The sequence below is a fragment of the Vulpes vulpes genome, chromosome 1 (assembly GCF_048418805.1).
Source record: "Vulpes vulpes isolate BD-2025 chromosome 1, VulVul3, whole genome shotgun sequence".
NCBI classification, from domain to species: Eukaryota; Metazoa; Chordata; class Mammalia; order Carnivora; family Canidae; genus Vulpes; species Vulpes vulpes.
This window is the reverse complement of record NC_132780.1, coordinates 14,426,707-14,450,876: the sequence shown is the minus strand read 5'-3', so window position 1 is coordinate 14,450,876 and position 24,170 is coordinate 14,426,707. Positions and strand designations below refer to the sequence as shown.

Genomic DNA, 24,170 nt, shown 5'->3' with positions numbered 1-24,170 from the left:
ACAAAAGGCAGACACACGGGCGTGAAACAAGCCTTTGCCACTGAAAGCCCCCGAGACATGGGGCTCCCGTTACTGCACAGACAGAGCCAAAGCTGCCTGATGTCCCCACCTCATCCCCGTGCCATCGTTATACCCACTGAGCCCTCCTGGTTGCCAGGGAGGCAGGAGCAATGCCGACTCGAGTGTCACAGCTCAGGACACTCGTCCCCCAAAGCACGCCAGGGGGCCAAAATTCGAACCCAGACCCTGTGATTCTGGAGACCTCCTTCCTCACCACCGGGCTATAAAAAGCAGGAAACGCCAGGCCTGAAAACCTCAAGCTGCTCGCGAGAACAGCCATGACGCAACAATGACAAAGTGTCCTTCCAGAAGATCCTGTGAATGCCTCCTGCACTGGAACCGCGAGCGGAGTTCTGCATTGTCATCAGGAGCTGTGCACAAGCCAGATCGCCCAGCAGGGCGCGGAATGAGAAGTCTCCACCAGGCTCCAGGAACAGGCTGATTCTTCATTTCCCACCGGGAATCTCGGGAACCCCCCCCGGGGGGGGGGGCGGGGGCGACAGGTCACAAACATCAAAGTCCTCAGAACCGTATCCTTCCGGGATGGGAAGGGGAAAGAGGCCGATGTGGCCGAGCCGGGCTGCTGTGCTCCGAACACCACCGCCCGGCCCTCCCCTCGCCTTACTCACACAAGCCCGATGGCGTTCGGGGTAACACTTGCCAACTCCAAGATGTAAACAAAGGCTGTTCTGAGTCAGTCTTTTTCAAACTATGGGTCACGCCTTGGAGGGTTGTGAAATCAAATTAGCAGGTTGTGACCAGGGGAAAAAAAATTTTTTTTTTAAAATTAAATAGTATAGAGTCCAATGGGACGGAACAGAAGAGAAAATATTAAAAGGCATCCTACGCGGTAAGCGTTAAATACCAGTTTGTGAGACGGGCTTCAATTATGTGTGTCTGTATGCGTACGTATTTCCTACTGTGGGCTGCGGTCGAAATAGCTTTAAAATGATTAGACTAAACCAGTGGCGCTCCTATCCCCTGTCTCCAACCTTCACTTTCCTAGGCTTCCTTGTGGCTAGGGTCGCCCCGGTTCTGCAGATAGGAAGAGCCCAAGGGCACGGACTTGGGGCCGGCTTTTCTTCCAGAATGTAAAGACAGAACTCCCCCAGGGAGAAAGAGCTTTTGCTTCCCACTTCCAGCTTTGAGTACAGTTGAGATGACTGGAGCTGTTGCAGCCATTTTGCAACAACGAGGCAACCAACCTAAGCAGATAAGCCCACCTGCACAGGAGAGCTGTTGGGAGGACAGAAAAAGAGGCTGAGTTCTTCATGACTCCTCTGCAGTGCCTGTCTCCAGACTTCCTAATCCTTAATCCTTACAGCTCAAACCACTATTAGGCTTCCTGTTATTTGGAGCCAAACACAACCTGACCGCTTAGCGTGCATTTCCAGATATCTCTGCAACCCATCGCAAGGACTCTCCCAGGCTTCCGTGGGTCAAGGACTGTCTTCTGTGTGTCACTGATTGAGAAGGGCTCAGAAAATGGAACGGGCAGGTGGAAAGAAGACCTGAAAGAAAAGATCACTGTGGCTGATTGCAAAAGTGGCCAGAAATTTTCCCTGGTCCCATACTCTTTGCAGCCCCTCCTACCAAGAGATGGGGGTCTGTCGCCACACACCTTGACCCTGGGCTGGCCTGACTCGCTTTGGCTGACAGAATGTGGCAGGAGTGATGGTGTGTCTTTCTGAGCCTACACCTCAAGAGACCTGACACACTTTCACTCTTTGCCCAGCTGCCGTGTGAAGAAGCCTGGGCTGGCCCACTGGGGGACAAGAGTCACATGCCCGTCACCTCCACCATGCCAGCTCACATCCAGTCAAGTCCTAGAAGCAGAGCCACCCAGGTGACCTACAACTGACCACAGACACCGAGGCAAGGCTAGAAGTACCCAGTGGTGCCCAGTCCAAATTCCTACCACTGGGAGCATAGCTTTGTTTCCAGCCGCTGTGGCATATCGTGTTCTCCAAAGATGACTGCAACGATGTCGCTGGTCCCCCCTCGTCCCTCACGGTGCAGACCTGCTACTCCTCTCGAATCAAGAAGAGTCTGTGACAACTTCACCCAGGACAGTGCAACAGACGTGCCACTATGTGACTTCACAGGCCGGGTCGTGGATGGCAATTTAGTTTCCACCTTGTCCACTAGGACATTTGTCTGGAAGCCCTGAGCCACCTTGATAGAAGTCTGACTACTCTGAGGCCGCCATGCAGTGGGGAAGCCTGATGGAGCCCCTGGAAAGACCACGAGCAGGTGCTCTGCCCGAAAGTCCTATCATCGGGGCGCCTGGGTGGCTCAGTGGGTTAAATGTCTGCCTTCAGCTCCGGTCATGATCCCAGGGTTCTGGGATCGAGTTCCATGTTGGGCTCCCTGCTCAGCAGAGAGTCTGCTCTCCCTCACCCCCACCTCTCCCCCTGCTCCTTCTCTCTCTCTCTCACTTACTCTCTCTCTAATAGATAAAATCTGAAGAAAAAAGAAAGTCCTATCATCCAGTTACCCTAGCCCAGGTGCCAAGCATGTGTGAGATCGATCAGGCCTTCAGCCCCCAGGTTTTGTCTTGCAGCCAAGACCCCAGACATGGTGGAGGAGAGACTCACTGTCAAGTCCCATGTCAAATTCTTGACCTGTAAAACTTATAGGCACACTACAGTTGTTCCTTTAAGCTGTTACATGTGTGGATAATTTGATTTTTTTTTTTAAAGATTTACCCATTTATGTATTTATTTATTTGGGTGGGAGGAGGCGGAGAGAGAGCACACATGTGCACCACAAGCGGAGGTGGGGGCAGTGGAACAAGTGGACTCCCCACTGAGCAGGGAGCCTGACATGGAGCTTGATTCCAGGACCCTGAGGTCATGACCTGAGTGGAAGGCAGCCGCTTAACTGACAGAGCCACCCAGGTGCCCTGTGGATAATTTGTTAAACAGCGATAACTTGGGGGTTGTTACGCAGCAGCAGCAGCTAACTGATGCAGCTCTCCCCAGAGACGAAGGGCCCACCTTGACCTTGCACCTCTGGCTCCACCCAAGTCTTACCTGCTCACTCTACCTCCCAAACCTCCCCAGGCCCCCTACTCCTCCTCTCCACAACCACTGTCTCTGCTCACATCAAGACTCCATCATTTTTCTTTTCACCCATCCATCCACGCAGCCTGTGTTAACAATCCGCTTGTTCACAATCAGCTGCACCGGTTGTTAAAATACTCAGATGCTTCCATACTGACTGGCAGATAAATGCTGCCTGCACCCCCAGCACTCCACCTGGCCTCTCGGGATGTCCTGAACACCCCCAGGACCTAGCAATCGCAGGGTAACACCTGGCCCAGCAGGGAGCCCGCAGGACCACCTTCCCACACCATGCCAGGCACCACCTGATCCGTACTAATGTTCCACTGCTTGTTATGAATTTTGAATTTATTTTATTCTATTCTATTCTGTTTTGAGAGAGAGAGAGAGAAAGAGAGAGAGAAATGGAGGGGAGTGGGGAGGTTGGGGCAAAGGAAGAGAGAGAGAATCCCAAGCAGGCTCTGCACTCAGAACCCATCTGAGGGCTCAATCTCAAGACCCTGAGGTCATAACCTGAACCAAAACAAGAGTCAGGCACCCAACCGACTGAGCCACCCTGGCGCTCTACTTGTTACAAATTTTAAATATTGTCGTGTCCATCCGTTCACACACTCACAAGTGTCACTCCTACATTTCTTCTGGGCGCTGACAGACAGGAATGGGCACTGACAGTTAAAGTCCACCAGTACAAACGTCAATCAAAATGCACACAAACGACAACGCAGAACCTGACCCCTACCGGCCAGGCTCCCTTGGCCTCCAGCTCCTCTGCGCCAACTCCCTTCCTCACTGGCCACCAGCCTGACCTGCTCAACCACAAGGCTCCTCCTGCTCGGGAGCTTTCTCAGATGGCTCCCTGGGGTTTGGGAGTCCTGGCACCGGAGGTGGTCCAGGTCTGTCCCCTCTGCCTCTGGCTGCCACTACTTCCTGCTTCATCATCCTCTTCATCACCAAAGCCAAGGTTTGCAGAGCACTTACGATGTGCTACATCTTACTACATTTCATTCCTACAACAATCCTTTGTAGTGGGTGCCACGATCAGCGTGCCCAGTTCACAGCTGACAAAACCGAGGCAGACAACGGGGTTCAGTAACTTGCCCAAGGTCACTCAGTTAGCAGAACGGCAGAGCCGGACATGAACCCAGGCCAATGGGCCCCCAAGCTCATGGGAACTACATGATGGGGCCAGCCCGGCTAGCTGCCCCCCTCCCGACCCCAAGGGGTACACTTCCTGCAATGATCTTACAGCTTCCACCTCGTACGCCCTCTTGCTCTTACACCGTCCTGAAATGCTGTAAAAATCATTTCCCACATATTAGGGTGAAATGCTGTTAAAATCATTTCCCACATATTAGGGTCAAACAGGCATATTGCGCGATGAATTCCCACAGTGGACCCAACACACAATGCCCAGAACTTGCCCTCTTACGATTTCTTTCAAGGCATATATGTAGTGCATTGAATAGTAGTAATTCCCCAAAAAGATATGACTGTGACCCAGGATCTGTGAATGCGGACTTCCCTATTTGGAGAAAAGGCTCTTGGCAGATGTAATTAAGGATCTTGGGATGAGATCATCCTAAATTGTCTGGGTGAACCCTAAATCCAATGACCAATGACCTTCTAACCGACAAAAGAGAAGCCAGAAAAGCAAAAAAAAAAAAAAAAAAAAAGTATTCTTCCCTAGAGCATTCAGAAGGTACAACTCTGACTGCCCTGGTGGCCCTGCCAACACCTTGATTTTGGACTTGATTTGGACTCCAGAGCTGTGAGAGGATGCATTTCTGGTATTTTGAGTCACCATGTCTGTGGTATTTGTTTAGCGCAGCCACAGGAAACTCGTATTGCATGTAAATTTATAAGACAGATGCATGTGATCCATCCTGGGTATACAATATATATACACAAACCATCATGTACAGTTGTACAGTTGTTCACTGCATAAAGGAACTATTGAGGTGACGCCTGGGTGGCTCAGCGGTTGAGCATCTGCCTTTGGCTCAGGGCATGGTCCCAGGGTCCCAGGATCGAGTCCCACATTGGGCTTCCTGCATGGAACCTGCTTCTCCCTCTGTGTCTCTGCCTCTGTGTGTATGTGTGTGTGTGCGCGCGTGTCTCTCATAAATAAATAAATAAACAAAATCTTTTTTTTTTTTAATAAAATCTTTAAAAAAAAAAAAAAGGAATTATTGAGTCATGGGGACAAGTGGGGCCTCAAATCCAGCTGGGGATCTGCTCACACCAGTGAGACCCAGAAAAAGGCAACGTGGAGAAAGGACTGTCTTCTAACTCACACAACGCAGCCTCTGGGACTGTGCCCTCCCAGAGGAGGGCACCTCTTTCAATTCACATTGGAAGGCCCAGTAAGAGCTAGCAAGGCCCTGGATATGTAGCCACTGGCATGCTGTGTCTACTTCAAAGCCAAAAAAGGAAAACAGGGAAAAAATGTTGATTCCTCGCCCACTCCCACCCCTTTGGGGAAGAGAGAGAAGAAGCAATTTGAGGAGCAATTAAAATCTACACCATCTTTATTTTCAGTGACCTTTAGAGTTCTAAAAATCATTGAATTAGTTTAACAACATAGAAGCGTGCCCTATAAAACTTGGATTGCTCATAAAGCAACTGCTGTCTAGTTCCTAAAAGCCTTATTTATACAGGTAGTTACACGCTAGAATGTTTTGTGCATCCCCCCAACCCTGCCCAATTTTTTTTACCACTCACTGCTGTTCTAAACGCAGCTAGAAAGCTATGGGCTCGCCAAGAAAATCAGGTATCTCAAAAGGTGGTTTTTTTTTTCCCCCTTAATGCTGGTTTATTTTATTTTTTATTTTTTATTTATTTATATATTTTTTAAAAGATTTATTTATTTATTTATTTATTTATTTATTCATTCATTCATTCATTCATTCATTCATTCATTCAGAGAGAGCGAAGAGAGAGGCAGAGGGAGAAGCAGGCTCCACGCAGGAAGCCCGATGTGGGACTCGATCCCGGTTCTCCAGGATCACACCCCGGGCTGCAGGCGGCGCTGAACTGCTGCGCCACCGGGCTGCCCTATTTTATTTTATTTTTTAAAGATTTTGTTTATGGGGATCCCTGGGTGGCGCAGCGGTTTGGCGCCTCCCTTTGGCCCAGGGCGCGATCCTGGAGACCTGGATCGAATCCCACATCGGGCTCCCGGTGCATGGAGCCTGCTTCTCCCTCTGCCTGTATCTCTGGCTCTGTCTCTGCCTGTGTCTCTGGCTCTGTCTCTCCTTCTATCTCTCAAGAATAAATAAATAAAATCTTTAAAAAAAAAAAAAAAGATTTTGTTTATTTATTCATGAGAGACAGAGAGGCAGAGACACAGGCAAAGGGAGAAGCAGGCTCCATGCAGGGAGCCCAACCTGGGACTCGATCCTGGGACTCCAGGATCATGCCCTGGGCCAAAGGCAGGCGCTCAACTGCTGAGCCACCGAGGCGCCCCTTAACGCTGGTTTATTAAAAGAAAAAAAACAAAACAGAGGGAAAAACTCCCAGAAGTGAAACAGGCAGTGGGTGGGGGCAGGGAACAGAAGCAAGAGCTTCGTTGACTGGACACAGGGCCTCCTGGGGCTCTGGGCAACAGGGAAGCCTTTTAAAGGGCTGGGTTTCACAGAAGGTTTGGGGTTTGGGGCCTGGGATTGCGCATGTCTAACAGCTTCGAGCTGATGCTGATACTGTTGGACCAGGGGCCACACCCAGGGAACTGCTGCTCTAGAACCTTCTGTCTCCTCCTCTTCCTCCTCAGGGCTTTTGCTCTCCTACTGAACACAGGCCACCAGCTCCTAGCCAGTGACAGGTGGCTTCACAGGTCAAGAGGTGCGAAGATGTTGCCCATTATCCAAAGCCACTCCCAGCCTGACTTCCTGGTCAACAGAACTTGCATTTGGTTTCATTCAGCAATGTACTCACTCATGAGAATGAGTCACTAGGAGTGTAGGCCTTTGCCCCTTGGTCAGAAGCTTCCTTTCTCAGCCTCCTTTGCAATTAAATTGTGGACACTGGAAAGAGTTTTACATTTGGAAAAGAGAGCCCTACATTGGGAAGATTATTTGCCCCCGCTTCTTCTTCCTGCTTGAAAAACTGATGTGAAGCATGATAACAATGGCTGGTGCTGCAGCAGCTATTTTGTGCCCCGGGGGTGGGGGGGAAGGGTTGGGGAAGGTCAAAAGAATCAGAACCCAGCAGCCTGGCAATATTGAGTTGCCCTAAATGCCCAGAATAGCCTTCTATTAGACATCCTGTTCCTGAAGAGGATGAAAAACCTGGGTTAAGTTAAACATACACCTACTGTATGACCACAGCAAAAAGAATGTGCACAAAAACATTTGCGCAAAAACGTTTCACAGCAGTCTTTTCCACAAAAGCCTCAGACTGAAACAGCACAGATGTACACTGCCTAGCAAATGAAAAAACGAACTGTGTAACAGCCACACTGTGGAGTATAGCTCAACAATAAAAGGGAACATGCTACTGTCACCGTGCAAACAACACGGATGAATCTCAAATGCATCATGGTGAGCAGAGGAAGCCAGACACAGAAGACTACCCACGGTGTGATCCCCCTCACATAAAGGTCTCAGCAAGTGAAACCGGTGGGAAGATGTCAGGGTTGTGGTGGCCTCAAGGGGACAGGCGGAGGGACAGAGGGAGGGGAATCTTCTCTGATGATGGAAATGTTCTGGATCTGGATCCTGGTGATATTTGGCAAAATCCAGCACGCCGCGTACTTAAAGATTTGTGCATTTTATTGCACATAAATTATATCCCAGTGAAGCACAGCTAGTGTGTCAAAGAAAAAAAAAAAAAGCCTGTATAATCGATTCTTGTTATTCATGGTAGTTACATTCTGTAAAGTTGCCACGATCACTGAATCAAGAAATCCTGAACTATCGCTCCTGGGGGACGCCGAGGGTTAGGCCCCTGCGAGCCCTCTAGTCACATTTTCACCAGGCGATCAATACATAACCTTGTTTTATGTGTGTTTCTGTTTAAATACACCTGATTTAATATATAGTGCTGGTTCGTTCACGGTGAACTCAAGCCAATGGCACTCTAACTCACGTCTGAACGAAGCTCATCTAGCTCGTGTGTTTTCTACAGGAGCCACTTCCAGCCTTCTCGTACTTATGAGCGCTGGGCAGTGCTTCAACACTGGGCTTGGGGGCATTTTTAAACGGTGAAATCACCCCCAACAAGCATACCAATGGTGCAAAACGTGGCACTAAAGGTTACACCACGAAAAGGGCACTTGTTTACAGTAGGGGAGCTAGGACGAGAAGCCACACGTGTTTGCTTTTTCGAATTCCACTAGGAACGGGCACATAGGGAGACTCAAATTTTTACCCCCGCTCTGTGCACATCTGCAAACGACCGAGACAGCATGGGGAGGACTGATGGCTGGGTGGCAAGGACGAAGGCCAAGTCGATGAATTCACAAACACGGCTTCCATCGATAACGGGGCTCTCCAGATTATAATGCACGTACCCCTTATTCAGCAACTTCACTTACGTATCAATTTCACTTATGTATCCTATAGGTACAGCCTGACGTGTGCAAAATTGTATGTGTAGGCAATGCTGTTTATAAGAGCAAGCTAGTGGAAACAATCCACTGGCTGTCAGTAGAAAACAGGTTGAACAAAAAACTGTGGTCCCCCGAACCTGGGGAAGGCGTTTGTTAAAAAAAAAAAAAATTGTCGAAAAAAATATGATTATTCAAGCCATCACTGGTCAGGTAAACTGTTACTTGCAGCCAAATGCACAGAGACCCAAAGCGACTCCGTGGTAAAAGGAAGTGCTGGGATTTGAACCCAGTTGTTATTATATTTTTATAGGTTTTATTTATTCATTCATGAGAGACACAGAGAGAAAGAGAGAAATAGACAGAGGGAAGCCTGATGTGGGACTCGATCCCAGGACCTCGGGATCATGCCCTGAGCCGAAGGCAGGAGCTCAACTGTTGAGCTACCCAGGCGCCCCTTGAATCCAGATTTTGTGGACACCAAAGCCTGGACGGCTTTCTAAGACACCCCACTGCCTCATTCTAATGTCAGTGAGAACCCTGGACAACTGAGCACCTGCTGGCACCGAGTGATCATCCTTCCTTCCACCCTCCTGCAGCGAAATGCTTTTCTTCCTGGATTTAAGCACAGCTTTCTAATTTCTCGTCAGAGTGGAGCTGTCTTCAGGAACTAGCTAACCCCGACGGCTCCAAGGTGCCACGCTTCCTCCCCATTTCTTAATAAATCCCCCATCCTTCCCTGGTTTTTGCAACCAGCCCTGTCCGTGTAAACCTGCCCATGAGCACTGCCTGGAGGGCTGCGGGGGAGCCGCTAACTGCCTTTCTGCTTCCTCTCTGGTTCCTTCTAAACTCGGTTCCTCACTCGGTGGCCAAAAAAACGATTCCGTTTTATTTAAGGTTGTGTCGCTCCCAGCAGCGCATTCTGCTGGCAGGAGCCAGGCCGCAGAGACATAGGACACGCTGCAGAGTAGACAATGGCGAGGATGGAGGAGAAAGGTGGTGAGGGAAAGGGGGGATGCATGTTAGCTGCAGTGGTCAGGACAGACTCACAGATAAGAGGAATATGAGCAGATGTGCAGGAGAGAAGAAGAGAAGCAATGTGGACACACAGGGAAAGGCTTCTGAGGCAGAAGGTACAGCAGATGCAAAGGCCCTGAGGTAGAAATGAGGCAGGAGTCCTTGAGCAACAGCAAGGAGGTGAAGAGGGGTCAAAGAGGCAAAGTCAAAGAGCAAGTAATGGAGGGCCCCGTGGGCTGAGGTGAGGTCCTGGGATTTGATTCTAAAGGAGCCCAGGAGATGGGAGCACTCTCAACAGAGTGGGCCATGACCTGACTCGGGTTTTCACAGGATCCCTCTGGCTGCTGTGTGGAAAAGGGATTGCAGGAAGTGGGATAGGGGCAGGGAGCCCAGAGAGGAGATGCTGGTGGCAGGGCAAGAAGTGAAGACTGCCTGGACTCTGGATATGAGGGCAGAGCAGCAGAGTCAGCAGAGGGACTGCCCAGGGGAGGTAGGGAAAGAGGGCCCTCCAGAATCTGCGAGGGACAGGAGGGCAGAGTGGATAACAGAGGGCAGCCAGGTGGGCTGTGCAAACACAGCTTCATACAAGCTCTTTGGTTTGACCTAGCACCTTCTCCAGTGAAGACGTTTCTATCTAAGGTATTCTGATAGTCCCAACGCTACCATCACCCGGGTCAACGCACACCCTCCCCAGGGCCAGGCAGGTTGGGGTGCTCGGAGCCTCAGAGAACGAGAAAGGGCTGCAGGGGGGCATTCAGGCCAGGGACATACAAGCCCTCCGAGCCTTCCTCTCACAGACATGCCTTTTGTATTTTGTTTCAGGATCTGTCCTCACCCCAAAATCTAAAAACAGTCTCTAAGTTTATGTGCAGCTTTGAATCCGTATACTACCTTGGGGTAAACGGTGTGAGGTAGGGATCCAAATCCATCTCTTTCCAAATGGATGACTATTTTTTTTTTTGGCACCAGCTCCAGTTACTAAGAGTCTCCCTTCCCCACGGATCTGACCAGTGGCCACAGTGGTCCTTCTAGGACGTGTCCATACATGCCTGCCTCTCGTCCTGGGCTCTCTGCTCTGTTCCGTTGGTAGAACGTCCATTTCTATTTATTCCCTAACCTCAGAGATAAAGCGGATTCAGCGGGACAAGTAATCAATATATGGATTGAGGCTGGGCAAAGGTGACGTGCGGTCAAGGGAGTGAGGTGTCTCAGGGGAGGGTACAGGATCCCCCAAAGCAGAAAGCGTGAGGTCCCTTAGCCTGACAATACATTCCTGAGCAAGTTGACTTATATATTATACTATTGACTTTGAGGCTCAAGAAGAGACCAAAAGATTAAAAATACAGACACATACACTCATGTATTATACGATTCCATTCATATGCAATTAGACGGAGGGGATGGTTGTGTAACGTGTACATATATACTTTATAATAAACAGATGACAGTTAAGAGCCTGGAGTTTGCAATCAGACCTCCTGGCTGCCACTTCATTGTATGTTAACCTTGGCCAAGCCACTACCACCTCCAGGTGCCTCTGTTTCCTTCTCTGTAAAATCGGATTACAAGTTGTGTTCAGCCCCCAGAGCTGTGAGCACTGAATTGAGGTGACACGTGCAAGTATATATCTACGCTCAGTCACACGCTTACCACTTTCAGAGCCAGGAGCGTCGAATCAAAAGCACGGTGTCCTCAGCCACACGATCAAGGTCAACATCTCCAGGACTAAGTCAAGCTGACAGTATGCACCTTTGACGTGACAGGATGAAACGGGTACTTATCCACTGTGCTCTTCCTTCCCCAAACCCTAACTGCCAGTCTGATCACTGAGAAAAAAAATCAGACAAACCCCAAGCGAGGCATGTTCTCCAAAACGCGCGACCAGTACTTCTCAAAACCAACAAGGTCATCGGCAGTAAGGGAAGTCCGAGAAACTGCCGCAGCCACCAGGAGCCTCGGGAGACATCAGGATCAAATGCAACATGGGGCCCTGGATGGGATCCTCGAAGAGGAGCATTAGGAGAAATGAGGGAGGTCCGAATACATCTACACTTGGCTGATGGCAAAGTACCGTGTAGGTTTCTGGGTTGTGACAAATACCCCACGGTAACGTAAGGTGTCAATGTTAGGGAAAACCAGGTGTGGGCTGCATGAAAACTCTGTACTCTTTTTTTTTTTTTTTAATCTTTTTTTAAATTTTTATTTATTTATGATAGTCACAGAGAGAGAGAGAGAGAGAGAGAGAGAGAGGCAGAGACACAGGCAGAGGGAGAAGCAGGCTCCATGCACCGGGAGCCCGATGTGGGACTCGATCCTGGGTCTCCAGGATCGCGCCCTGGGCCAAAGGCAGGCGCCAAACCGCTGCGCCACCCAGGGATCCCAAAACTCTGTACTCTTTTCGCAACTTTTTCTGCAGATCTAGAACTATTCGAAAATAGAGAGTTTATTACAGAAACAAAAAAACCCCTCAACAATCTTCAATGAACCTAAAAGCCAGCTTCCTGAGATGCCAGAGCTGGGCCTCCGAGGGTCTCCTTGGAGGCTTACGCACGTCGCCTCGGCCTTCCTGTGTGGCCTTAGCAGGCTCTGTCCCCTCCGTCCCCCTGATCCTGCTCTTGGTCTCCTACAATCTCATCCCCACGCCACAGCTAAAGGGTGCTAAAGGGCTCGTGGTGGAACCCTGCTCAGCCCACACCCCTCCTGCATACAAGCCCAGCCCTCACCACAGCCCAGCAGGCCCTGCACCATCTGCCCCCACTTCCTGTCACTGCCTCCCTCTCCCCTCCGGCCACATCAGCCTCCTCAATAGTGCCCTAACACACCAGGCACACGGCTCCCTCAGGACCTTTGCACGTGCTGCTCCCTGTCTGGCAAGCATCTGCCCTTACCTCCTTCTCTCTCTTGTCATCAGGTCAGCGAGACTCAACCAGATTCTGCCGACAGCTGGAATCCCTACCCGTCCCCTTGGCACTTCCACCTCCTTGTTTTCCTTTCCTTCACAGTGCCGATTACTATCTGACTCGCTGTAAACATGATTTATCTTATCTGTGGCCTGTCTTCCACCAGGAGGGGGTGAGCGCCAGGTCTGTTTTGTTCACTTTGTGTAAACTGACAGAACGACCAAGGGGGACTCTTCTCAGTGGCTGCAGCAGATGCTGAACCACGCTGGGCTCCTGACTCATGAAGGAGCAGGGCTGGGGGAGGGAAGGAAGGACCAGTCACCAGGATGGGAGGGAGGCCTGAAGGACCCAGAAGAAACCCAGCAGTCAGTGTGAGCAGGAGAGGAGGCAAGGGGTGACTGGGAGGGGGGTGTTACAGCCAGGGTGGCCACTGTGGGCTCAGAGGAGCCCAATCCGTGGGGGCAGGCGATGAACGTGGGCTTCAGCACAGAGTTGCTCCGCAGAGGGGAAGTGAGCAGAAGAAGTGAGCCGCGCGGAGGCCGAGGGGAGGTGGGGGCATCTCCACAGGCCAGCGCAGGCCACGCCGCAGGACTTGCCTGCCTCCCCGACCCTGTGCACCGACCCAGGAGGCAGAGGAATCCAGTCGGTCTACACCTGTGGTTCCTGCCCACTCGATGCCCAGAGCCACACAATAAGGAGGGCGACCAGCAGTTCTGCCCCCTTGGGGGTGACAGTCCTCTGTGTGAACCCTGCCCGGCCCAACAGGACCCCCCAACACAGAAGACGGGACCCCCAGGCAGCACCCCCACGTCTGCACTGACCGCAAGGATGTCCAGGGCCCCAGCACCAGGGAACAGAACATTTTCAAGTCTATAGAGCAAGCGTTCAAGAGCAAAAACCAGCAGCAAGGGCCGCCTGGGTGGCTCAGGGGTTGAGCGTCTGCGTTCGGCTCAGGGCCTGATCCCAGAATCCTGGGATCAAGTCTTGCATCAGGCTCCCCCTACAGGGAACCTGCTTCTCCCTCTGCCTCTCATGAATAAATTAAATCTTTTAAAAAATAGAATAAAATAATAAAAATGAAACCAGCAGCAATAATATCTTTCAATCATCATCCAGGGAAGATTCTAGAACACATGATGTGGGACACACGTGTGTCAAGAAGGAAGGGGAGGGAACCCTGGGTGGCGCAGCGGTTTAGCGCCTGCCTTTGGCCCAGGGCGCGATCCTGGAGACCCGGGATCGAATCCCACGTCGGGCTCCCGGTGCATGGAGCCTGCTTCTCCCTCTGCCTGTGTCTCTGCCTCTCTCTCTCTCTGTGTGTGTGACTATCATAAATAAATAAAAAATACCCTCCAGTTCCATCCACGTCGAAGCAAATGGTGGGTATTTGTAAAAAAAAAAAAAAAAAAAAAAAAAAAAAAAAAAAAAGGAAGGGGAGCCTACGGATAACTTCTATCTGGCATCATATGGAGTCTGGGGCGACTCTCTGTGTAATTACACCCTAAGGAATAATGGGCAGGTGTGGACCAAAGGGCCCATTCTAGAATGTTGTCAGAACCCGTGAACTGGAAACAACCCAGATGCCCAGGAGAGTGTGTGAATACACTCTGGTACAGCCACACAATGGAATACTACACAGCTGTGGAAAGGGAACACACTACCAATCCACACACGGTGAGTGAAAGAAAACACCAGAGAATTTCATACATAAAGAACAAATCCAGGCAACACTCACTTGGATGGAGTTACCCTGGAGCGGAGGCTCTCGGTGGGGGTGGGGGATAGAGAGGGCGGGACACACGAGGCATCTTTGGGAGGTCAGTCACGTTATCCGGGAGCTGGTTACATGAGTGTGTCCAATCTGTGAAAATTCATCCAGCCTCACGCTTGTAAGATATGTGCACTTTTCTGTGCGATTCAACACATCACACCCTCATCTACTCCCAATGGAAGGAAAAACGGTGCGACCGTGTGCCAGCCTGTCTGGCTGTTCATCAAAATGTTAAACATAGTGTTGCCCTATGACCCAGCAATTTCACCCCTGGTAGATGCCCAGGAGGAATGAGAACACACGTCCACGTAAAAACCCATCTGAGGATGGTCAGAGCAGAATTATTCGTAACAGCCCCAAAGGGGTAGCCAACCAAGTATGCTATCAACTGATAAACAGAGAAACAAACTGTGGTACATCCACACAGCGGAGTATTATTTAGCAATAAAACAGGAACGAAGTTCTGGGACAGGACAACACAGATGAACAAAGAAACCATCGTGCTAAGTGAAAGAAGCTGGACACAAAGGACTACCTATTTTATGACTCCACTTATACGCAATGTCCAGAATAGATACATCCATAGAAACAGAAAGTAGATCAGTGGTTGCCAGGCGCTGGGCAGACGGGAGGAATGGGAGGACAGCTAAGGGGCTTGGGGCTTCTTTTTCAAGGGAGGAAAATGTTCCAAAATTGATGCTGGTGATGGTTACACGGCCCTGCAAATGTATCATAAACCACGGAATGTACACTTTACACGGCAGGTGAATTTTATCTCAAGAAAGCTGGAGTTTTGGGGATCCCTGGGTGGTTCAGCGGTTTAGCACCTGCCTTTGGCCCAGGGCGTGATCCTGGAGTCCGAGGATCAAGTCCCGCATCGGGCTCCCTGCGTGGAGCCTCCTTCTCCCTCTGCCTATGTCTCTGCCTCTCTCTCTCTCTCTGACTCTCATGAATAAATAAATGAAATCTTAAAAATATAAAAAAAGCTGTTTTTTTAAAAAAAAGTATTAATATGCAGGGATGGGGGTGCCTGGGTGGCTCAGTCCATTAAACACCTGCCTTCAGCTCAGATCATGATCCTGGAGTCCCAGGATCGAGTCCCACCATCAGGCTCTCTGCTCAGTGGGGAGTCTGCTTCTCCCTTTCCTTCCCTTCCCCCTGCTTGTGCTCTCTGTCAAATAAATAAATAAAATCTTAAAAAAAAAAAAAAAGTACCTATGGGGTAGAGGTGGGCAAAATGGGTGAAAGGGGGGGCGGTTCAGAGGTACAAATTTCCAGTTCCAAAATAAGTAAGTCATGGGGATATAATGCACAGCATGGTGACTAGTTAATAATGCTGTACTGCATATCTGCAAGTTGCTAAGACAGGAAATCTTAAAAGTTCTCATTACAAGAAAAATTCTTTATGTATGGTGATGAATGTACACTAGACACAGAGCTGATCATTTCTCAGTACGTACAAATATGGAATCATTACATTGCACACCTGAAACTAGTATGTTATGTGTCAAATATACCTCAATACAAAGTAAAGAAAAAATAGGGGCACCTGAGTGGCTCAGTCGGTTAAGTGACTGTCTCTTGATTTTGGCTCAGGTCATGATCTCAGGATCATGAAATCAACCCCTGCATCAGGCTCTGCACTGGGCGTGAAGCCTGCTCAAGACTCTCTCTCCCCCATCCCTCTGCCCCTCACCTCTCATACATGCAGGGGCTTGCGGAAGGAAGGAAGGAAGGAAGGAAGGAAGGAAGGAAGGAAGGAAGGAAGGAAGGAAGGAAAAAGTAACTATGTATGAGAGTATTAGTGGACCCTTTATTTCACAAATAAAAAAAGGAAAAGTAGCAAATATGTCCTGACTACCTCAAGGCACTTGTTTATCCTATTTTACACAGTGAATGGTGAGCACTCCCCTGGTCATGGAACAGGTCTGCCTGCAAGTTGGACTCCCAGCTCTGTCGTTTCTGGTCTCTCCCAGGACCCCGCTCTGGTCCCAGAGGGACAAGGGGGGGACCAGCCCAGGCGGTACCTGGGACACACCTTCTCACCCTCTCTCCTCTGTGCCTCTGCTATGGCATATGCCTCCTTCTGCTTCACTGACATTGTCCCTTCCTTCACTCAAAATTAAGAAATCATTTCCAGAGCCACATTATGCCTGAGTATCTTCATCCTCCCCCCTGGTGTCTCTGCCTCTCCTCCCTCAGGGACCATGTGGTCAGAACCTGAGTCAGCTCGTGTCCCTTGTCTGGTGAGAACCTTCAGGTTCTGGTCTCACTCAGAGAAAAAGTAAAGTCTTGTGGCCCACAAGGCCCAATAAGATCTGCCATGCTACCCTCTGCCCTCAAATCATGCCCTCTCCCCTTTGCTTGCTCAGCTCCAGCCACATAGGCCTCTTCAATATTCTTCAAACACACTAGGCACCGACCTATCTCAGGGCCTTTGCACTGGCTCTTTCCTCCTCTGTCTGGACTGCTCTTCCCCAAAAACCCACACAGCCTATCCCCTAACCTCCCTCAGGTCTCTATATAAATGTTAACCCCAGTGACCTCACCTTCCCTGATCATTCTTTTTAAAAGTACAGCCCAACCCCCTGCACCCTGATCCCTCTTATCCTGCTTTATCTTTGTTAGGAACACTTACTGACATCTGACATAGTAAATATTTTACTGGCTTATCTTGTTTATTGTCAGTCTCTGAAGTAGACACTTGAGAAATATTTGCTAAATATTGGGTAATTGTGCACAGTTGTGCAGGTTGTACACTGCACAACACCCCCCTTCCAGCCCTCCCCACTCCCTGCTCCCAGAGAGGCAGTCCCATCTTAGGACACTGTAGATTTGTGTATACATATGACCACAATTTTCTGGCAGATGGCAGAAAAGGGTCATGAGAAAGGGGCATCTGTTTTTAGTTCCACAAAAGCACCACATGAGCTCAGGGAGGCCTGAGTTAAATAAATAGGCAAACTGCTGCTTCAGATGCAGCCAGAAAGCACCACACACACCCAGACCGCGTTTGTTCAGATCCTACTCTGCTATTTAAGCCCTGGTCTGACCTTGGGCAAGGCACTTCTCCCTGCACCTCCGTTCTACCTCGGGTCTCCAGGAACCGTAACGCCCCCACGATAGGGGCGTGAGGCTTAAATGAAGCCATATGTACAAAGTACATGACCTGGGGCTCAGCGGATGTGCTGGAGAAGGTGCACTATCATCACAGTAGCTATTGTTCCCAAGTCCCCAGGATTAAGCTTTGAAAAATACTACGAGGGGAGGAGGTGGGGGTGCCGATCTTAGGTGTCAGGTGTTCAGCCTGTCTGCGCTGGGCTGAGCTGCCCCATGGGCTTTGGGTTCACCTAGAGAGAGGACCCAGCCCTACTCACCAAGGTTCCGATCTCTTCCCAGGGACAGTGGGGGACGCTGGTGTCCACATCCTGGAGCAGAATCCCCAGCTCCGGGGCACAAGCTCTCAGCGGGCATCCCCAACCCGTGAAGCGCACCCCACTGGCTGGTTCCCAAACCCCCCACCCCCCCGCCCCGGGCTGAGCTCGACCTCCCAAATTTTCCTCCCAGTCTTCTTCAGCTCTCAATACACGCACGTCACTCTAGTCAACTGTGCAAGAATGAGTGCCCCGAGGGCAAGGGGAAAAGCAGATCGATTGGGAGGAAATATGCCAAAGCACTAACGAGGCCGCGCTACCCCGGGTAACAGAATTATGAGTCGCTTCTGTGTTCTCAGCATTTCTAGAATTTCATATATTCCAATTTGACCCCCCTTCCTCCTTTTTCCTTCGAATGATCTTGCACTGCCTTTTTTTTGCACTGCCTGTTGAGAGATTGCGTTTTGCTTTCACTTTTTATTGAAACTGCCCGCCACCCACCCGGAGCGCACACATCACATCAATAAGTGCAACAGATTGTCCCCAACTGAACATGCCAGCCGCCGGGACAGGAACAAGGTGAGAGGCCTTGCCAAGTGTTCCTTGGAAAGGAAGAACCTGAGGGCGGTCAGGGGAACAGGTTCTGGAAATTCGAAGCAGGGATGTGTAACGTGACTCTCAGAATCCCACTGGGAGGAACCAGAAGTCAAAGCCCCCAAAGAGGGACCTCCTCCAAAGGTCACTGGTCTGGAGCCTTCCAAAAGGCAATGTCCCGAAGCCCAGGGAAAGGCCAAGAAAAGACTCCCAGCGGAGGGAAGCAAAAGAGAGAGGATGGCCCTGATGCGATGCGTGATCCCAAACAGGATCCTCTGGGGTGGGGGCGGGGAGAAGCAGGGATCTGGCTATTCCGAGCCTTACGGGGACGACTGACAAATCCAGAACACAAAGGAGGAGACGAGCAGATAACAGGGCTGTGTCAATGTTCAACCAGGAGCGCTTGATCGCTATCCCCGGCTTACGTAAGAACATCCTCGAGCTTCTTCGGAAACACGCATCAAAGCGTCAAGGGCAAAGAGCACGTGGGAACCTTGCTAACCACCAGTGGCTTATGAAAAAGAAAGAATATTGTGCGCGCGCTTGTGTGTGTGTGTGTGTGTGTGTGTGTGTGTGTGTGTGTGTGTAGAGTTCAGGTAGGACGGGTCCATTTTCCAGATGAGGGCCCTGTGACTCCCAGGCAGGACACCTTTTGCTCCACTGGCCGATGGCAACAGAAAAAAAGAGAAGGAAGAAGGAAACGCGGTACAGTGCTCCGAGGTGACGAATCCACATAAAGATTTCCCTATCTTGGGATCCCTGGGTGGCGCAGCGGTTTGGCGCCTGCCTTTGGCCCAGGGCGCGATCCTGGAGACCCGGGATCGAATCCCACATCGAGCTCCCGGTGCATGGAGCCTGCTTCTCCCTCTGCCTGTGTCTCTGCCTCTCTCTCTCTCTCTCTCTATGTGACTATTATAAATAAATAAAAATTAAAAAAAAAAAGATTTCCCTATCTTTATTATTTTTGCCATGTCTCTAGGGCTTTTGAAGTTTTCTTTAAACTAGGAAGGGCAGGGGCGCCTGGGTGGCTCAGTGGTTAAGTGTCTGCCGGGGTCCTGGGATCGAGTCCCGCATCGGGCTCACCTCAGGGAGCCTGCTTCTCCCTCTGCCTATGTCTCTGCCTCTCTCTGTATCTCTCTCATGAATAAATAAATAAAATCCTTAAAAAAAAAATAAAAGGAAGTCCAGCTAGTTCTGGGGCCACACTGCCTGGATCTGCCCTTAGCTCTGTTCCTCTTGGCTGTTCAACCTGGAGCCAGTGACTCCCCCTCTCTGTGCCTCAGTTTCTGCGTCTATAAAACGGGCATCGGAATAAAGAATAACCGCCACACAGGCCAGTGGTGTTCCGCTTGAGCACGCGTAGGGGTGTTTTACAGCCAATCTGCGTTCCAACGGGGCTTAAATATTCTCAACAACACCCCTGCTTATGGGGCTGTTTCAGGATTTAATGAGTCCACACACAAAAGACATGAAATGCTCAACGTTAACTGTTAACCACACGAGTGAACCAAGGCCATGAAAATTTATGCCTCGCTCTCCTAGCTACAGTACAGGCTGCACAAAGTGACAGAACATGGCTTCTCCGTTGTCAGTCTGTCCATGGACACCTCCCCGGGGGGCTGGTCCCTGTCTGATGCTGGGCACCTTGGTGACAGCAATGAGTGGCCCAGGGACAGTGAGGCAGGGCCCTGTGTCCTAGGAAGTGGCCCTCCAGGGTCTGGACGGAGCCTCCGTGGCACAGAAAGAGCTTCATTCAAATGTGTCACTCTGACAGTCAGCAAACCAGAAGCCCCAGATATAGATCTGGTTGACACAGAGTTACTTTTGTGAGCCAAATTTTAGAAAGCCAGAGAAATGTTCTGTAAAAGACTCCAGGCTTCCAGCTTTTCTTGAAAAACTGGAATATCGGCCCTGTGACGAGAAGTGAACGGCACCTGACCCCTTTTGACAAGGACACGGATGCAGGATACGTGAAGAAACCTACAAGCCGACAATTAAGATGACACACAACCCAATTTCAAAACAAGCAAAATAAGGTCTACAAAGTGGCACATAAGCCAACTGAGAGGTTCAACATCTGAAGTCACTGGGGAAATTTAAATCGAGACCATAACAAAACACCCACTACATACCCATCAGAATGTCTACAATGAAGACCAGGGCACCCGGGTGGCTCAGTGGGTTAAGCATCTGCTTTCCGCTCAGGTCATGATCCCGGGTCCTGGGATGGAGCCCCACGTGGGCTCCCTGCTTAGTGGGGAGTCTGCTTCTCCTTCTCCCTCTGCCCCTCTCCCCTGCTCATGCCCCCTCCCTCTGTCTCTATCTCAAATAAATAAATAAACTTTTTAAAAAATCATAAATAAAAAAAATGAAAATGACACTAGCAAGCGGTGGTGATAACACGGAGCATCTGGAACTCCTCGACCTTGCTGGGGCAACGCAAACCATAACAGCCTCGTTGAGACACAGCTGGGCAGTTTCAAATACAGTTAAACACATCCTTATCTGCCTTAGTCATTCTACTCCAACGTATTTACCCAGGAGAAACGATAGCATGTGTCCACACAAAGATTAGTACATGAGAGTTCACAGCAGCCTCAATTTGTCAGGGCCAAACACTGGAAACGACCCAAAGGTCCACCAACAGGTGAATGGATAAACACGTTGTGATCTACCCACACAACGGGATCCTGCTCAGCAATGAACAGAAAGCAGGCACTGACAAACGCATCACGGATGAATCTCAAAATCCCTCTGCTGTGTGGCAGGAGCCGGATGTACAGAGAACATGCCATGTGACTCCATTTATATCAAATTCTAGGAAAGGCAAATCAAATCTATTGTTACAGAAAGCACAGTTTATTGCCCGAGCCCGGGAGGCAGGGAGCACTGCTGGCAAGAAGGCAGAGGCCTTCTGCTTTAGGGAAGCAAATGTTGTGTCTCGGCTGTGAGGGTGGTTTACACAATGGTACTATTTGTCAAAATGCATCCAGGTCACTCAGTGAGTAAGGGCCCTCTCCCACCACCCTGGGGTCCCCCTCCCAGCCCAGAGTCCCCCCCCCACCCCCAGTTCTGGGGCAGTCTGATACCATCAATTGCCTTCACTGGACCTTGCACGCTGCCCCCAGGGGAGGGCATGATCCAAGACCTCCGAGAAACCCAGATTTCATCCCCTGAATAACAGGGAGCAAGAGGGACTGGGGGTTTCTGTGTAAGATGACTACTCAGTCAAGACCAAGCACCGCGAGGCTGAGAAACCGGGGCCAGATTGGAAAGAGATCAGAATTCACAACACACAGCCCCCCATGAAAAGACACTCCACATCATCAGCCATTGGGACCACGCAAATCAAAACCAAAATGAAACACCACTTTGCACCACCGGGATGATTATAATAAAAGAGATGGAAAAATTAGAGTCCTCATGACTTGTTGGTGGGAATGTAAAGCAGTGCAGCCGTTGGGGAGAACATCTGGTGGTTGGTTCCTCAAGAAGCCAACAGAGAAGGGCACCCGGGTGGCTCAGCAGTTGAGTGTGTGCCTTTGGCTCAGGTCGTGATCCTGGAATCCTGGGATTGAGTCCCGCATCACTCTGCCTCTGTCACTCTCTGTGTCTCTCATGAATAAATAAATAACATCTTTAAAAAAAAAAAAAAAAGTCAACAGAGTTACCATATGACCCAGCAATTCCACCTGCAGGGATGCATACAGGCAAGAAAAGTAAATGCATATCCACACAAACATTTGTGCATGAATATTCACAGCGGCCTGACTCATAATGACCAGGAAGGAAAAACTACACAATGTTTGTTAACTGATAGGCAGGGCAAGGAAAGGTGGCAAATCCCTACGATGGAATGTTATTCAGCCTGTAAAAAGGAATGCAGCACTGATCCACCGTTACAATGTGGACAAGCCTCAAAATCACCATGCTAAGGAGGGCAGATAAAAAAGACCTGCATGTTGTAGGAATCCATTTATACGAAATCTCCAGAAAAATCTATAGAAACAGAACGCAGCAGGAGTGCCTGGATGGCTCAGTCAGTTAGGCATCTGCCTTCAGCTCGGATCATGATCCCGGGGTCCTGAGATGGAGTCCCCATCTGGCTCCCTGCTCAGCATAAGTCTGTTTATCTCTCTCCCTGTGCCCCGACCCCTGCTTGTGCTCTCTGGCTGGTGCGCACACTTGCTCTTTCACTCTCTCTCTCTCTGTCAAATAAATAAATAAAATCTTAAAAAAAAAAAAAAAAAGAAAAGAAAGAAAAGAAACAGAAACAGAAAGCAGATGATTCGTGGCTGCCAGAAGCTCACAAGGGAAAACGCAGGGCTTGGGGAAACGAGGGCACTGCCAATGAGTGCGGGTTTCTTTCTGGGGTGACAGAATATTCCAGAATCTGACGGTGGTGATGGTTGTGCAACCCTGTGACTACACTAAAAACCACTGAATTGTGCACCCTAGAAGGGTGAATTTTATGGCATGTGAATTACATCTTAATTTTTAAGAATGTAGAAAAAAAAAAGCACATCCCTTGAAAATACCAGATAACTTTTATTTATTTATTTTAAAAGATTTTATTTATTTATTCATGTGAGACACAGAGAGAGAGAGAGAGAGAGAATGTGTTTGAGAGAGGCGGAGACACAGGCAGAGGGAGAAGCAGGCTCCATGCAGGGAGCCCCATGTGGGACTCGATCCCAGGTCTCCACAATCATGCCCCGGGTCGAAGGCAGGCGCGAAACTGCTGAGCCACCCAGGGATCCCGTCTTTTAATTTTCTTAGGTTTGACAATGTGGTTGTGGTCCTGTAAGAAAATGTCCGTTTTTGTTCTTTAAATACGTACTGACGTATGTGGAATTAAAATGACAAGAGAACTGGAATTTGCTTTGAAATCCTTCAACAATAACAAACCAGAGATCAATAAAGCCAGTGTGTAGTGTGGCCAAATCTGGACGTGCGTGGAACTGGGGATATAAGTAACGGATTCATCGTGCTGTTTTCTCCACTATCTTTCTTTTTTTTTTTTTAAATAGATTTTATTTATTTATTCATGAGGGAGAGGCAGAGACACAGGCAGAGGGAGAAGCAGGCTCCCTGCAGGGAGCCCAATGTGGGACTCGATCCTAGGACCCCAGGATCACGCCCTGAGCCAAAGGCAGATGCTCAACCACTGAGCCACCCAGGTGCCCCACTGTCTCCACTTTCATGTACACTTGGAAATTTTCCTAATTTTTTTTTTAAATTTGCCCCAGCAATTCCAACCCTGGGATCTTAAATTACAGTTCTACTCACATTGACACAAATCAACACTGCACAGCTACTCACTGTCGCCTTGTTTGTAAGAGACTGGAGCTAACCTAAGCACTCAGCAAAAGGGCACTGGTTCCACAAGTTAGGGCCCTCCGATGGGATACAATGCAGCTGTGACAGGCTCTGAAGTTGATAAGTTATAGAACTTCCAGAATATCTTATTCAAAGGTAAAGGACAGAGCCATGTTAGAACACCCTGTTATTAGTGCCTTAAAAAAAAGTGTGTGCGTGCGCACAAGTGCATGCACGTGACCATGTGTGATGCTTACACATGCACGGAACATCTCTTGGGAAAGAAAGCCTAAAAAGTATAACCGTGTTACCTCTAGGAAGAGGATAGCTGGGAGTCAGTGGGGAGAGAGGGAGACTTTTTACTAGAAATCTCTGATGCCATTTGTTTTTGTACTTGGGCATGTGTTCCCACTCCTCCCCAAAATCTATAATCAACACATAAATTTGTAAAAGCCTCCAAGCAAAGCTGTTTCCTAAGCATGGCCATGTCCCCACACATCTCCCCTGGGGCTGGATTAGAAGGAT

General features: G+C 49.6%; 1 protein-coding gene across 5 annotated transcripts in view; it reads right to left on the bottom strand.

Moving 5' to 3' along the window:
• Positions 1 to 24,170, bottom strand: part of BICRA (BRD4 interacting chromatin remodeling complex associated protein) — an 83,215-nt gene that overhangs the window by 33,862 nt on the left and 25,183 nt on the right. The window contains exon 1 of one of the 5 annotated variants that reach the window (XM_072755828.1): positions 17,736 to 17,932. The exons of the other annotated variants lie outside the window; for them this stretch is intronic. The gene's annotated coding sequence lies outside the window, so the exon portion shown is untranslated. Of the gene's footprint in view, positions 1 to 17,735; positions 17,933 to 24,170 lie in introns of those variants that run through there. 5 annotated transcript variants of the gene reach the window in all.